This window comes from Mirounga leonina, unplaced genomic scaffold, assembly GCF_011800145.1.
Source record: "Mirounga leonina isolate KUSES-001 unplaced genomic scaffold, KU_Mleo_1.0 Mir_178, whole genome shotgun sequence".
Lineage (NCBI taxonomy): Eukaryota > Metazoa > Chordata > Mammalia > Carnivora > Phocidae > Mirounga > Mirounga leonina.
In genome coordinates, this window is record NW_023270464.1 from 18602014 (window position 1) to 18618184 (window position 16171).

A 16171-nucleotide genomic window follows, 5' to 3' on the forward strand; every position below is an offset into this window, starting at 1 on the left:
TAACACTCCTTCAGTCATCAGTCAAATAAGCAGATGGAACATCAGCATGGATATAGGAAAACTGAACATCCCCATAAACTCAGTGAATCCAATTAAAATTTCTAGAACATTCCACACAGTGATAGCATAATACACATTCTTTTCAAGTGCACATGGAACATTCATCAGGAGAAACTATTATTGGGTCATAAAACAAATGTTGACAAATTTAAAAGAATTTAACAAAGTATATTCTCTGACCATAATAGAAACAAGCTAGAAATTACCAAGAGAAATATATCAATGGATCAAGGATAGCATTTTCAACAAATGGTGCTGGAATCAATAAATGTTTATATGCAAAAATCTAAAGCTCTGCCTAAACCTTATGCCATAAACAAAAATGAATTCAAAATGGATTATAAATCTAAATATAAAACATAATATAAATATAACATAAATCTGAATATGAAATATAAAACATTTAGAAGAAAACGTAGGACAAAATCTTCATGACCTAGAGTTAAGTAGAGATGTCTTAAAATACCATTAAAAGCACAATCTATAGAAGAAAAGTTATCAATAAATTAGATTTTTATCAAAAATAAACACTTTGTGGGGCACCCGGTTTGTGCAGTTGGTTAATGTGCCTGACTCTTGGTTTTGGCTCAGGTCATGATCTCAGGGTCATGAGATGGACCCCTCCCCCCCTAGTTGGGCTCCATACATAGCAGAGAGTCTGCTTGAGATTCTCCTTCTCCCTCCTCCTCTGCCCCTCCCCCTGCTCTCTCTTTCTCTAAAATAAATAAATAAATCTTGGAGTGCCTGGGTGGCTCAGTTGGTTAAGCAACTGCCTTCAGCTCAGGTCATGATCCCAGGGTCCTGGGATTGAGCCCCACATAAGGTTCCCTGCTCAGCAGGGAGTCTGCTTCTTCCTCTGCCCCTGCCCCTGCTCTTGCTCTCTCTCTCTCTCAAATAAATAAATCTTTAAATAAATAAATAAATATAAAAATAAATAAATCTTTAAAAAATAAAAATAAAAAAAATAAGCATTTTGCACTATGCAAGATACTATGAAGAGAATGAAAAGACACCTACACAATAGCAAAACAAACAAACATAAACATTTCCAAATCACACATCCAATAAAAGGCTTATAATCAGAATATGTTTTTTCAAAACTCTCAAAACTTAACAGCAAGAACAGAAACAACCCAGTATAAACACACGGAAAAGATGAACAGAATTTTCACCAAAGAGGATTTAAGGATGATAAATAAGCACATGAAGAGATGCTCAGCATCATTTGCTGTTAGGATAATGTAAATTAAAACCATGATGAGAAATCACTACACACCTTATAGGAAGTATAAAACATTTTTTAAAAAACACAAAATCAAGTGCTGGTGAGGATATGGAGCAACCTGAGCTCTCACACGTTTCTGGTGAGGATGCAAAATGGTACAGCCACTCTGCAAAAATAGTTTGGCATTTTCTTATAAAGGGAGGAGAATTTGACATCCAAACAAAGGTCAATTTTCTGTATGATAATTTAAAAAAATGTATTTTAATGTCAGCTCTACAGATTTCCAAAAGACAAATTTGGTAACCCTGTTTTTATTTCATTGACCACCCATAACGTGAGATGCTAGTTAATTCACATTTTTCTGATTTTTCCAAGAATACCAATCAGGCTCACTTTTTGTTTTTTGGCTGAAATCCTCAATGTCATCTTTTAGTATCAGATATTTAGATATAGACAAGATCTATTTCTTGGGATTATATTTACTGAAGCAGCAGAAACATAAAAATAAATGGCTAGTGACTTCCTGTGCTAGAAGTCTAAAGCTGGAAAGTTGCTCTCCCATTGGAGAGACAACATACTCCTTATCATGACAGACCAGAATTTTCATGGACTTTTCTGGTAGAACTCATTCATGATCCTAGTTCTGTATAGCAACAGGCCATTACTATGTTATCAAGACATCACTATGTCTAGGTGAAGGGCATCCCAAGCAGAGGGGAGACTTTAAGTAGGAGGGAGCAAACCTAGTTGAGGAAGTTAAGAAGGCCAGAGGCTGGAGCACAGAGATGGAGGACGAGGTGGGGAAGACACAGGCAGAGAGGGCAGATCATACAAGCCCTGGTCAACTCAGCTAATGATTCTTGTTTTCTTCTAAGAAGAGTAGGAATACTTTGATGGTCTTTCAAGTGACATGATCAAACTTATTCCCCCCTTACATGTTTTCTTTTCATTGCAGTAAAATATAAATAACATAATATTTACCATTTTAGCCATTTTTAAGTGTACAGTTCGGTGATAGTAGGTATATTGCTACATTGTTGTGTAACTATCACCACCATCCATCTCCAGAACTTTGTTCATCTTCCCAAACTTTGTTCATCATTCCATATCCACTGAACACTAATTCCCCACTCTCCTCTTCCCCAAGCCCCCCAAAACTATTGCTCTGTTTTTTGTCTCTATGCATTTAACTACTCTAGATAACTCATATAAATGGAATTATAAATATTTTTTCTTCTATAATTGGCTTATTTTAGCATAATCTAGCATAATCTTTAGCATAATCTCTTCAGAGTTCACACATGTTGAAACGTGTGTCAGAATTTCCTTATTTAAGGCTGAATAATATTGCATGGTATGTACTATAACACATATTATTTATCCATCCATAAAAATGTCACTATGAACATGGACATACAAATATCTGTCTGAATTCCTGCTTTCAATTCTTTTGGATATCTACCCAGAAGTGGAATTGCCGGATCATATGGTAACTCTATGTTTAATTTTGGGGGGGTATCTCAATACTTTTTTCCATAGTGGCTAGATTTATTTTTCAAAGACTGTTTTGCCTATGGTTCGACAAAGAGATGACTGGGTCTAGAAAGCTTATGAGGGGACCAGTTAGGAGGTGGCTGCAGGAACCTAGGTGAGAGATGGCACCTTCAGTGAAGGTGTTGGTGATAAATGAGACAGAAGAAGACAGACACAAGAGGTATTCAAGTACAACTAACAAGACTTTGGGAGGAATGCATATTAACCACCTAGGGATAAGGACACAGGCTTCTGCCTTATGTAAGGCAACATGCTAGACACAATGAGCCATGTGTCTTCATCAAATAGTGATGTCCAGTGACCATGTGGGTAGGGCATTCATGGCATTGGGAGAGTCACTGTGAGCTGGATGACCATCCAGTCTATGGTTGGTGGCCTGGGGTTTGCAACACATAGAGTTTCCTTCTTTGGGAGATGACAATCCAGTTCAAAAGGTGAAAAAATATTCTTTGCAAAAGTGCTGTGATATGAGTGAGAGGCAAACTAAGAAGGAACTGACATTTTTTTAGAAAACCTACAAATAGTTGCCACTTTGCATTCCACAGCTGCATCCACCCTGTGTCATAAGATGCGGTTGGACCCTGTCCATAGCTCTTCTCTGTTTCAGGGACCTCGGACCCACATACCTCAGACCATTTCTCAGAAAGAGACCCCAACCACAAAGAAAAATAATTCTCAGAAAAGTATTAGGATACACAAATTACTGATGAAACGGGCTGGGTTGCCAAATTTGGTCAGTTCCACATTTTCCTTCCCCATTTCAATGTGTAAAAACATCACCATCTTCTGCAGCAAGAATGGAGAAAGAAGAACACCCGCCAGAGTGTGGCTCCCCCTTGCCTTCTCATACACAGCCTCTCGGTAACACATAGACCCGAGAACACAACCATAGAGCCACACAAGGCCAAGCAATGTGCTGCAAGGTTTATACATATTAGCTTATTTAATCTTCACAAAAACCATGTGACATTCCTTTTTCTTAAAAAAGATTTTATTTATATATTTGGGAGAGAGAGTGAGTGAGTAAGACAGCAAGCACAAGCCCAGGGGGAAAGGCAGAGGGAAAAGCAGGCTCCCCGCTGAGCAGAGAGCCCTATGCCAGACTCCATCCCAGGATCCTGGGATCATGACCTGAGCCAAAGGCAGATGCTTAACCGACTGAGCCACCCAGGTGCCCCCCCTGTGACATGCCGATAGCTCATTTCCATCATTATACACGTCAGAGGAGTGGAAGTTCAGAGACATGGAGTTATGACTCCAAGTCACATACCCAGTAGGCACACAACAAGGTCCCCATCCCCCTCTTCACTATGCTACTCTGCCAGATGGTTGATAATGGGAATAGATGTTCTGGAGATTAGTATATAAAAAGACAGCCTACACTGGCAATGTTCTGGGATATAACAGGAGTGGGATTTGGATGGTATCTTGAATGGAAGAATTTTCATTGGTAGGGCGGAGGAATTGAAGGAGTAGAAGCTTAAGCTCCATTCATTTCATGGTAAATCTGCATCTCATTAGGACAGAACCTGGAGGGGGAGCCATCCTTAGGCAATGCAAGACTGAGAAATTACTACAATTAAATTCCAATTTAGGTTAATTGGGTTTTTTTTCATGTGGGTTTACAGGGCTGATTTTCCATTTGTTTATTTATTTATTCCCTTTTATTTATTTTTATTTACATATCAACCATTCATTGACCCTTTGCTAGGCACCGAGGGTATACAAATAAATGTGACTCTCAGATCCCTTTAAGACCAGCTGCGTGAACCAATGTACTGTAGTGTATTCAATGGTGGGAGCCCCAGGCAGAGAGCGACCAGCTTGCTGGGGCTGGGGCTGCTGTGGGGACCCAAGGCAGGCTTCCTAAGCTGGTGTCCCCCTTAAGTATCGAGGGGCCACACAAATTTGCCAGGTGGACAAGGAGGGGAGATGCTTTCCAGGCAGAAGAGGCTGGGTGCACATGAACAATGGTGAGATACAGCAGAGAATTCAGGGGAGAGCAATTGGTGTGCTAAGGCCAGATTCCAGAGTGCATGGTGGAGTGGGGCTGGAAAAGAGGCCAGCACAGAAGGAAGAGCATGGCAGAAAGGTCTGGGCACAGGGCAGTTGCAGCAATGAGGCCACAGGCTAAAGGTCCAGAGAAGACAAGAGAGCTGTCTGAAGCTGTGATGATGTTTTAATGGCTATGTTAGGACTTGATGGTAATTTACTGGATATTGAGTTTGATAAAGAGATAGAATTTCTAATATAAAGGCTTAAACTTCGTGTAATTATAATTGTAATAAACTCATTAGAGAAATTTTAAGTACAAAGTAGAAGTAGGAGAACCCCCATGATGAACTTCCAAGCACTCATTACCCAGCTTCAATAATAACCAACATTTTGCCCATCTTGTATAAATACCATTCAAGAGATTAACTGATAAAAAGCTTATTGTAGAACTCCAATAATTATAAAAGTATAACAATAATGTATGAATTGATACATTTTGGGTGGTATCTCAGATAACTGAGGAGAAAAGAATATTCAGTAAATAATGTGGGGCTGCCAATTAATCATTTGGGAAAATAAGTTAAGTTCAATTTATAGCTCACAGTACATTTAAAAATGTAATGGGTGCAAAGTTCTTAAATGCCATAAAAATTAGAATAAAACATAGCTGCATATTTATCTAATTGTAAGGTTAGAAAGAACTTTCTAGGCATAAATTTAACAGAAAAATAATTACAAAAGAAAAGATGTGTAGTTTTCACCAAAAATGTTTCTGGACAACCTCCTGCAAATCGATGACGGTGAAAAATAGATTGAGAGAAAAATGACGAGATAAAAAAAAAGACTCATTACAAAGAGTTTATTCCTTTATGTTATGAAGTGCCCTTACAAATTATCAGGAGAATGACAAACGCCAATAAAACAAATTAGCGAAGAACATGAACAGACAATCCTCAACAGAAAAAAGTTAAATCGCATAACCATAGAGAGGGACAAAATAATTCTTGCTAATTAAATAAATAACAATGAAATTGAAAGTACACTTTGGCTAATCAAAAGTGGCAAAATTAATTTTTAAAGAACATTTTTTGCATTGATGGAAGTACTGGAAATTGCATGCCTTCTGTACCCATAATGGAATGTAAACCACTACAATCTTTCTAGAGGGCCATTTGACAGACAATTTCCTTTCTTTTCTTTCCTTTTTTCTTTTCTTTTCTTTTCTTTTCTTTCTTTTCTTTTCTTTTTTTTTAAGATTTATCTATTTAGGAGAGAGAGAGAGCAGAGGAATGGCCAGAGGGAGAGAGAGACAAGCAGACTTCCCACTGACTGGGGAGCCCCACACAGGGCTCCATCCCAGGACTCCAAGATCATGACCTGAGCTGAAATCAAGAGTCAGACCCCTAACCGATGGAGCCACCCAGGTGCGCCTGACAGTTTCTATCAAGAAGTTTACAAATTAGATGCACTGACCCATTAATTCTACCCTTTGTAATTATACTAAAATAATCAAAGATGTATACAGAGATATTTGCACAAGGATGTTGATTATATGTTGACTATAACAGGGAAACACTGGCAATGTTATAAATATTCAATGGGCAAATATTGAAATTTATTGTGATTGTGGTAAATTCATGCATGGAATATGATGCAGCTATTAAAAAAATCGCATTTTCAAATTCTTTAATAACATAGGGCATTGCTCCTAATGTATTATGTATTGTGAAAATTATATGACCCAATTTTAATTTAAAAAGAGATGTATGTATGCATAGTTATAGTATATATATATATATAAATGATACATAGCAAAAAGCCTGGCATTAAATACACTAAAATGTTAACCATGATTGTCTCTTAAAAATAGGAATCTGGGTGACTGTTTTTATTTTACATACTTTTCTGCGTTTTCTACCATGAACATGCATTACATTTATAATCATAAAAAGAACGTCCTTTTGTTTATGGAAGTTCATTTGTTTGTATTCTGTTCCTAAAATGATTTCAATATTGAAAAAGGAATAGACTCATTACTTCACAAATATGAAGAGCAATATCAAAATCCATAATGTGAATATTTGTCTGCCTGGGGGGCACACTTTCCAAATCAAGAACCTCACAAATGAATAAAGAATGCAGCATATTTGGAGCCTGGCCATGTACTTTGATTTCATGCATAATATTGAGACATGTATAGTTATCTCTGAAATATGACCTTAGTGCTCAGCTTTATGAATCAGTTTGCTTGGGCGCCTGGGTGGCTCAGTTGGTTAAGCGACTGCCTTCGGCTCAGGTCATGATCCTGGAGTCCCTGGATCGAGTCCCGCATCGGGCTCCCTGCTCGGCAGGGAGCCTGCTTCTCCCTCTGACCCTTCCCCCTCTCATGTGCTCTCTGTCTCTCTCATTCTCTCTGTCTCAAATAAATAAATAAAATCTTTAAAAAAAAAAATGAATCAGTTTGCTTTTCTAGTTTATGCTTTGCTATGCATATGTATTGAAGCATGTCTGACCCCTCGAGGAAAAGGAAACCCACTGCTCTGGCCCCTTTACAGATTTTTCTAGCCTGAGATGGTCACTTCCAGAGACAGGAAACATTGTTTTCTAGGGTAAGGTTTCCCAGTTCTAAATAATTGTGCAAGACAGGATAGTCAGATAAAATCTGATTGTCTGAAAATTCCCCTCCTGGGTGCTCCTCTTCCAATCCTGAAGGTGAGCATTTCCATTTACCTCCAAGTTTCTTCTCTCTGTTTTGGACATCCTTTGTTCCTTGAACTTTTCCACATACAGTGCAATTTCCCAAAACCTTCCCTCTGCTGATATGGTTATACTGTCCTTCTCCATTGTCTGGAAATGTGGTACCAGATGTCATGCATGGTCTTCAGATGTGATTTGTCTTGTGCATCGTGCAGGGGCTCTGTCCTCTCCCTGGATGGAAATAAACACCAGCAGTGCAGAACAAAGTTGCTTTAGCTGTTCAGGCACTCCTCATGCATGGAAGTAGGGTCAACAAAACAAAAGAAATAAAATATCTTCCCAAGTGCTTTTCATATAAAGCTTTTGTATTATATGCTCAGGTCACCATAGCAAAATATCACAGAACAGGTGGCTTACACAACAGAGATCTATTTCCTCACAGATCTGGAGACTGCAAGTCCAAGATCAAGGTGCCAGCCCATTCAGTTCCCGGGGAGAGCCCTCTTCCTGGCTTGCAGCCAGCCACCTTATTGCTGTGTCCTCACATCGCCTTTTCTCTCTGTGCATGAGGAGAAAGAGTACGCACTCTTTCTCTTCTTATAAGGACACGAATCCTATTAGATTAGGGCCCTTACAGTTATTAGTTATTTCATGAAAGGCTCCATCTCCAAATACAATCACATTGGAGGTCAGGACTTCAACATATGAATTTGAGGAGGACACAATTCAATCCATAGCACTTTTGTACAAAAGTCAAGAGAAATTCATCTAAATGAATTTCCACTCTTGCCCACCCACAATTAAAACCCCACAGAACAACCAGAATGATATTTTTTTAAAAAACACAAGTCAAATCAAGTCACTGCAGTGCTCCAAACTCCCCCAAGTTATTCCCTTTGTACCCAAAATAAAATCCAAACTCCTAATGGTCCCCTACCAGGCCTGTGTCATTTGGCCTTGCTCATCTTCCCAAGTGCCCCTCCTCCCTCCAGCCCTATCTCACTGCACTCCCCAGATTAGCCTTCCATCCATCCTGCATTCCCATCCATCCTGTCCCAGCCCTGATGCTTCCCACGGTCCTCCCCGGAGACTCTTGCCTGCCTTACTCCCTACATCACTTTAGACCTCCACTCAATCATCACCTCCCTGGCCCCTCCATCTGGCCAAGCCCCTTATCTTGCTTTACTTGTTTTTACACAGAGATGCCTATCACTACCTGAAATTATAGTTCACATTTATTTGTTTACTGTGTATCTCTTCAACCTCTTTTCTCTCTCTCTCTTTTTTTAAATCTTTTTTAGTGTATCTCCAAAGCCTGCAAGAGTGCCTGGCACATAAAAGATGCTCAAATAATGGGTTGAATAAACAGATCCTTGTGAATAATTTTGAATTTTTTCCCTCCTATGTATAGTATTTTACTTTGATCTAGTTAAGTTTTATTTCCAATTGTTTATTTTTCTGCTCACCATTTTACCTGCTAATATCATTTTAAATGTGATTCTGTCATTCATCATATTAGATATTTCTCTCAGATATTTCAACTCATGCAAAATGTCAAGTGTTCCCTCTATGCCTCCCTATAGTCATATCAAAAAATAAAAAAATATACATGCAAGGTTCTTACAGGCTGTAAGATATCAAGCAAACATTAGTTACAAAGTTTATGTTATTTATATGATATATGTGGTTATTATGTATGTACTATGTACAACTATGTGATTATTATGTATTATGGACTACATATGATTTCAACAGTCTCCCCCTTATCCATGGAGGATATGTTCCAAGACTCCCAGTGGATGCCTGAAACCTCAAAGCCATCTCTAATTTGGTCACAGAAGAGTGGATGATTTTATCTATATCCAGTCCAGGGGTATGGCAAATGGCACTCATAAAGAGCTAAATGCCTTTATCCTACCCAACCAAAAGGAAGGATGAAGATAGGAAAAAAACTTATTTAACACAAAGGACTTTATATGTGTTACCTTCTTTATCCTCAAAACAACTCTCAATTTTCCTGAATTTTACCAAAAAAAAGTAAAGGTCAGAGAGATTTTGTAACATGCCAAGCTAGAATGTGACAAAGTCACAGATCCATCTGACTCTTTAACTCTTGCTCTTTCCAATATACCCATTGTTTCCCCCTATTTTTTTAGATGGGTACTTTTACTCTAGCAGCCAGGAGAGGTCCACCTGGAGGACTTTAAAGGGGTGAGAGGCAATTCTCACTGAGCATGTTTGTGAAGGCATTCTGCTCAGCACTATGAAGGACACAGAGATAAACATCTCAAGGAGCTTAGAATTTAATTCAAGAAAACCCTTTTTAAAGTTGGATTGCACTTATGTTTTTGAAGGGCTGATTTGTCATACTGCTACTTATCTCTGAAATATTTCTCTTCAACTCGCTCTCTCTTGACATACATACACAGATACACACACACACACACACACACACCATATACCTCTCTCTCTTCCCACACACAATGGCACTCACTGGCCAGGGCCTCATCTGCTTGGATAGGTTTAATAGCAATTAAAACATGAGTAGTGTTAATATATGTTTCTCTCATGTTTTGATTTCTATTAAATCTATCCAAGCAGATGAGACCCTGGCCGGTGAGTGCCATTTCCCTAACTTGAGAGATTGCTAAGATCATTTGGTTTATTGTGCAGTGGCCTCTCTTTCTGGTATTTATTTTGGGTTCTGATAAAGAGTTTTGACCCCTAATGGCTAACAGAATGTGACTAAATGATAGTGCAGAGCCTGGGAAGGAATGAGTGGAAACAACATATATATAAAGAGTATCCTACAGCATGTCAAAATATTCATCTCATAGTGACTCAAGATACCTCCCAGAAATTGGTTTACAAAAGATTATCAGGCAAATTAAGAGTTGGTGAGGGTTCTTTGCCATTATAAAGTGCAGTATTATATATCACTGGTGCCCATTAGGATTAACCAAACTTAGATGAATGGCAACCAGAAGAAATCTTGGTAGGATGCATCTTAAGAGTTCAGGAGAAGATGTGAAGAGAATGGGAGGGCGCTTTCTAGGATTAGCTGCCAGAAAACACGACTCCTTGGGGGCCTGTTTTTTAAGGACTTCATAGGGCACCCAGTCCCAATTCAGGTAGAATGCCTCACACACACTAAACACAGAGAGCATGTGTCTATACATATAGGCAGTATTTACATCAGGAAAAACACAAACTTGAAGATATTTGACTCTATGGGATGATATTATCAAAAACAAAAGTACAAAACTATACACATAAAAGAGATAAAGTGGACATACACAAATCTGTTAACAGTGATTGTCTTGGCTGCTAAAAATTGGAGTAGTTTTCTTCCTTCTCTCCTTTTTCCAAACTCTCTGGAGTAATCATGTGCTTTTACAATAGAAAAAATATTTTTGAAAGATGGAATTTACTTTGTTTTCTTTCTTTTTCTCTGGAAAGGACACGATTTTCTCTTATGAGTTGCCTCAGCTGCTGTTCCTGGCACACTATTAATCATCACCCAAGCCCGCACACAAGGTGGAGCAGATGAAGAGAATATGATATTGTGAGGTGATGCTAAATTTGGAGGAAGCTGAATGACTAAAAAGCAGTTGATACTTGATTGCTTACTCTGCCCTGACAAACTCTAGGAGACCCAACAGCTGCCAACATAGTGCCTATCTCCTTTCAATATTATTTCAAATTTTTACAATTAAGAAAGTGTCATGGAAACCATTCTTTTCAACATGAAACTCAGGGCACAATAACCAACAAAGGATTTTCGAGCTGCCTCTGAGAGCAAGCACTATCTGGAAAATATATATACTTAATGAGTGACATTTGGAGATGGTTTCTGGGGAAATAGGACAAGTATTGAAATTGAATTGGTTATAGAACACTGTTGTGTTTGATAATTGTACTTAAAGTGCTGGACTGACTCTGAATGTAGCTGTTTGTTGCTTTAAAATTTTTATCTCCATTGCTTGCAAGAATAACAGTTATCAAGAGCAGTAGTAGCAAAATGCACTGAACTTGAGAGTGTGATGCAGGAATTAGAGTGCCTGAACTCAAATCCAAATTCCCTGAAGTCCATGACCATGTGCAAGTTATTAAGCTCTCCAAGTCACATTTTTCTGATCTATCAAGTAGAGCAATTAGGACATTTGGAATGATTAAATGACATAATTAATGTAAAGCATATTATGTATTGTCTGGCCCATATGAATCTTAATAAATGGTAGGTATCATTGTTATCATCCACAATATCAAATAAGTACCAATAGAACTTAGTCCTAAGCTTTTAAATCAGTCCTGGCTATGAGAGCCACAGGATATCTGCATCTGATCCCACCTGAGATATACTGCCAGGAAGCCATGTGTATCTGCAGAAAGCCAACATGTGTTGTAACAGGCAGATAAAACTTAGAATCTTAAGATGCTAACCATATTTAAGAACGTCTTGTGCACTCAGTTTTCAGTGAAGGGAAGAGCAGCTTGAACATTTTGGGAGTGTTAAGTACAGAACATGAATTTTCTAGCTCTGTGTCCCTTGGAATACAAGCAGCTACTTGTTGTCAGTGTTGAAAGGGAGAATCATTTTGGCCAGGATGAGATTATCTCCCTTTTCGATTTTTAAGAATTTAACAGCCAGATACTAAGGGGCTCAGTTGTCCATGCAAAAGCACTAGAAATGGCATCTGGTCTCCATATCTTTGCCAAGTGATTCATCTGCCCTCCCTCACTAGCTATAATCCTTTTCGAGAATAGAGTCTAAGTGAAATTTTTCGGCACTTCAAAGATTTTAGTCTCTATGGTGTACAAATACCAGTGCTGAGAGCTCAACATAGAAAGTGGTTATGTAATGGGAAAACTCCCAAGTATCAGGCACTAGCAAGTGTAGAACCATACTTTATAGCAAAACTTCCTCAAATAAGATTGCATTTAATTTCCACAGAATTAATAATTCTTCTCACTGAAAGTGAGCTCATAATGAAAAATTAGAAAACACATAAGAAAACAAACCACCAAGAAGATTGTAGGTACAATATTAGAAAAATTGGCGCCCAAGAATTCAAATTCATAGAACAATAAGAGATTACTTAAATATGTATGTTTACAATGATTAAAGAGATAAAAGAAGGAAAAATCACAATGAGGGATGCCTGGGTGGCTCAGTGAGTTTAAGCATCTGCCTTCAGCTCAGGTCACGATCTCAGCATGCTGGGATCAAGTCCTGCATCAGGCTCCTTGCTTGGCAAGGAGCCTGCAGCTTCTCCCTCTGCCTGCCACTCCCCCTGCTTGTGCTCTCTCTCTGGCAAATAAATAAATAAAATCTTTTTAAAAATCACAATGAAAGAACAAGACAATAAAAATTATCAGGCAAATTTGAAAATGAGACAAGTAGAGTTTCAAGAAATGAAATCATAGGGGCGCCTGGGTGGCTCAGTCAGTTAAGCGTCTGCCTTCAGCTCGGGTCATGATCTCAGGGTCCTGGGATCATTGGGCTCCCTGCTCGGTGGGAAGCCTGCTTTTCCCTCTCCCACTCCCCCTGCTTGTGTTCCCTCTCTCGCTTTCTCTCTCTCTGTCAAATAAATAAATAAAATCTTTAAAAAGAAAAAAGAAATGAAATCATAGTTACTGAGATTGAACTCCGTAGAGAAACATAATCACATATTAGACACAGCCAAAGAGAGGATTACAACACTGGAAGCTAGAATTGGGAAGAAAATAAAGAAACAGGATGTGTGAAAGTTTTAGAGAGACATGAAGCATAGAATTGAAATTTTCATTTCCATAGAATGGAAAATATCTTAAAATAGTAACAGAAAGCAAGATTATATACAAAAGATAAAAATAACATTGGATGGTCATATCTGCCCTCCCATCATTTACCGTGTTACATCAATCAGTCAGGGGATGAAGAGCCAGAAATGCTTCCTACCCTCTCTAGAAAATCTTCAAAATGAAAAAAGAAGTTGGAAATGAAGTCTAGTAATCATACTTATTCTTTGAAATCATGACCAATGTTCTCACTTTGAAAGAAAAAAGGAATCATCCTTCATGTGTGCCATGACTATCAAGAAACTTTTAAAACCAGGGAGTATAAGTCTTCCAACATGTTTTCTTCCAAAATTGTATTGACTCTTTTAGGTTGTTTGCAATTCCACATGAATTTTAGATTCAACTTGTCAATTGTACAAAAAAATCCTATTGGTATTTTGAATAAGATTGTGCTGAATCTATAAATCAATCTAAAAAAGATCTTAATATTGTTTCTTCCAATTTATAAATATGGTTTATCTATTTTTATTTGGCTCTTCTCTAATTTGCTTCATGAATGTTTTGCAATCTTCTAGCGACATCTTGCAAATTTACTCTGTCTATGTTATGTTTTATTCTATTGAAATAGAAATGCATCTTTTATTTCATTTTCCAATATTTTGTTATTACCTAAAGTTAATTTTTTATATTACAGAGCTTGTATCCCATGACTCTGCTAAAATCACTTATTATTTCTAGTAACTTTAGATAGTGTAGGATTTTCTAAACACATAATCATGTGTCTACTTCTTCCTTTTTATTCTTTATGTCTTTTGTTTCTTTTTCTTATTGCACTGGCTAGGACCTTCTAGAAAATGATGAATAGAAGTGATAAGGTTGGTATCCTTGTCTTGTTCTTATTTTCTAGGAAGAGGCATCCAATAATTCACCACTAAGCATGATGGTAACTACAGGTTTTTAATAAATATTTTTTATGTAACAAAGGAAGTTCCCTTTATTTCTAATTTTCTGACAGTTACTATCATTAAAAAGGTATTAAATTTCCTCAAAAAATTTTTCTGAATTTATTGAAATTATTGTTTTTTTCTTTATAAGATTAATATGGTGAATTATACAGATTTATTTTTTAATTAAAAAAACTTACATTCCTTGGACATATCCTCCTCTCTCATGAAGTTTTATCTGTTCTGTAATCTCTAAGATTTGATTTGCTCATATTTTCATCAGAATTTTTGTGCATATCTCCATGAAAGATATTGGTCTGCAATTTTATTTTGTAATGTCCTTGTCTGCTTTTGGTATCAAGGGTATGCAAGCTTCATCAAATGAGTTGGGAAATGTTCTCTCCTCTTCTGTTTATATATATAATATTTTTTAAGTTTGTGAAAGTTTGGTATTATTTCTTCCTTAAATATTTGCTACAATGCATCAGATAAAACATCTGGTATGGATTTTTCTTTGTGGGAAGGTTTTTTTATTAAAATTTTTATTTCTATAATAATAGTAGTTATGGAGCTATTCAGATTTTCTGTTAACACTTGTATCTGTTCTGGTAATTTTAGTTTTTAAAAAGTTCATCAATTTCACCTGAGTTTAATCTACTGGTTTAAATCAATTCATAATGTGTTCTTATTATATGCTTGATATCTGTGGAATCTGTGGTGGTATCCTCACCTTCACTGGCATTTCTTCTATTTTTCTCTAGGGTTTATTGATTTTATTAATCTTTACAAAGAAATAATTTGTGTCTTTGTTAGTTTTTTCTATTGTTTATTACTTATTTTGTTTATTTCTGCTTATCTTTTTTTTATTTCCTCCTACTTTCTTTGGGTTTGATTTGCTCATTTTTTCAAAGTTTCTTAAATGAAAATTTAGGTCATTTATTTTAAAACTTTCTTACTTTCCAATATAAGCATTTAAAACTATAAACTTCCTTTTTAGTGCTGCTTTGTCTGCATCCTACAATTACATATATTTTATCTTCATTTGCATTCCATCTAAAGTAGCTTTTAATGTTCTTTTCACTTTAATCTGTTATTATTTTTAATTTAATTTTATTATGTTATGTTAATCACCATACATTATATCATTAGTTTTTGATGTAGTGTTCCATGATTCATTATTTGCGTATAACACCCAGTGCTCCACTCAGTACATGCCCTCTTTAATACCCATCACCAGGCTAACCCATCCCCCCACCCCTCTCCCCTCTAGAACTCTCAGTTTGTTTCTCAAGAGTCCATAGTCTCTCACAGTTCTTCTCCCCCTCTGATTTCCCCCCCTTCATTTTTCCCTTCCTGCTATCTTCTTCTTCTTCTTCTTTTTTTTAACATATAATGTATTATTTGTTTCAGAGGTACAGGTCTGTGATTCAACAGTCTTACACAATTCACAGTGCTCACCAGAGCACATACCCTCCCCAATGTCTATCACCCAGCCACCCCATCCCTCCCACCCCCACCACTCCAGCAACCCTCAGTTTGTTTTCTGAGATTAAGAATTCCTCATATCAGTGAGATCATATGATACATGTCTTTCTCTGATTGACTTATTTCACTTAGCATAATACCCTCTAGTTCCATCCATGTCGTTGCAATCTATAGGTTATTTTAAAATACATTATTTAATTTCCAATTGTCAATTTAATTCTTTGTTTTTATAGTTTTACTTTTTTTGCTGAAATTCTCTATCCGTGCACTCATCATGATAGTCTTACCCTTTAGGTCCTTAAATATATTTATATGACCTTTAATAATGTATATCACCTTGATTTCTGTTCCTTTTGAATGGCTTTACTCATTTTTTTAAAAGATTTATTTATTTATTTATTTATTTATTTATTTATTTATTTATTTATTT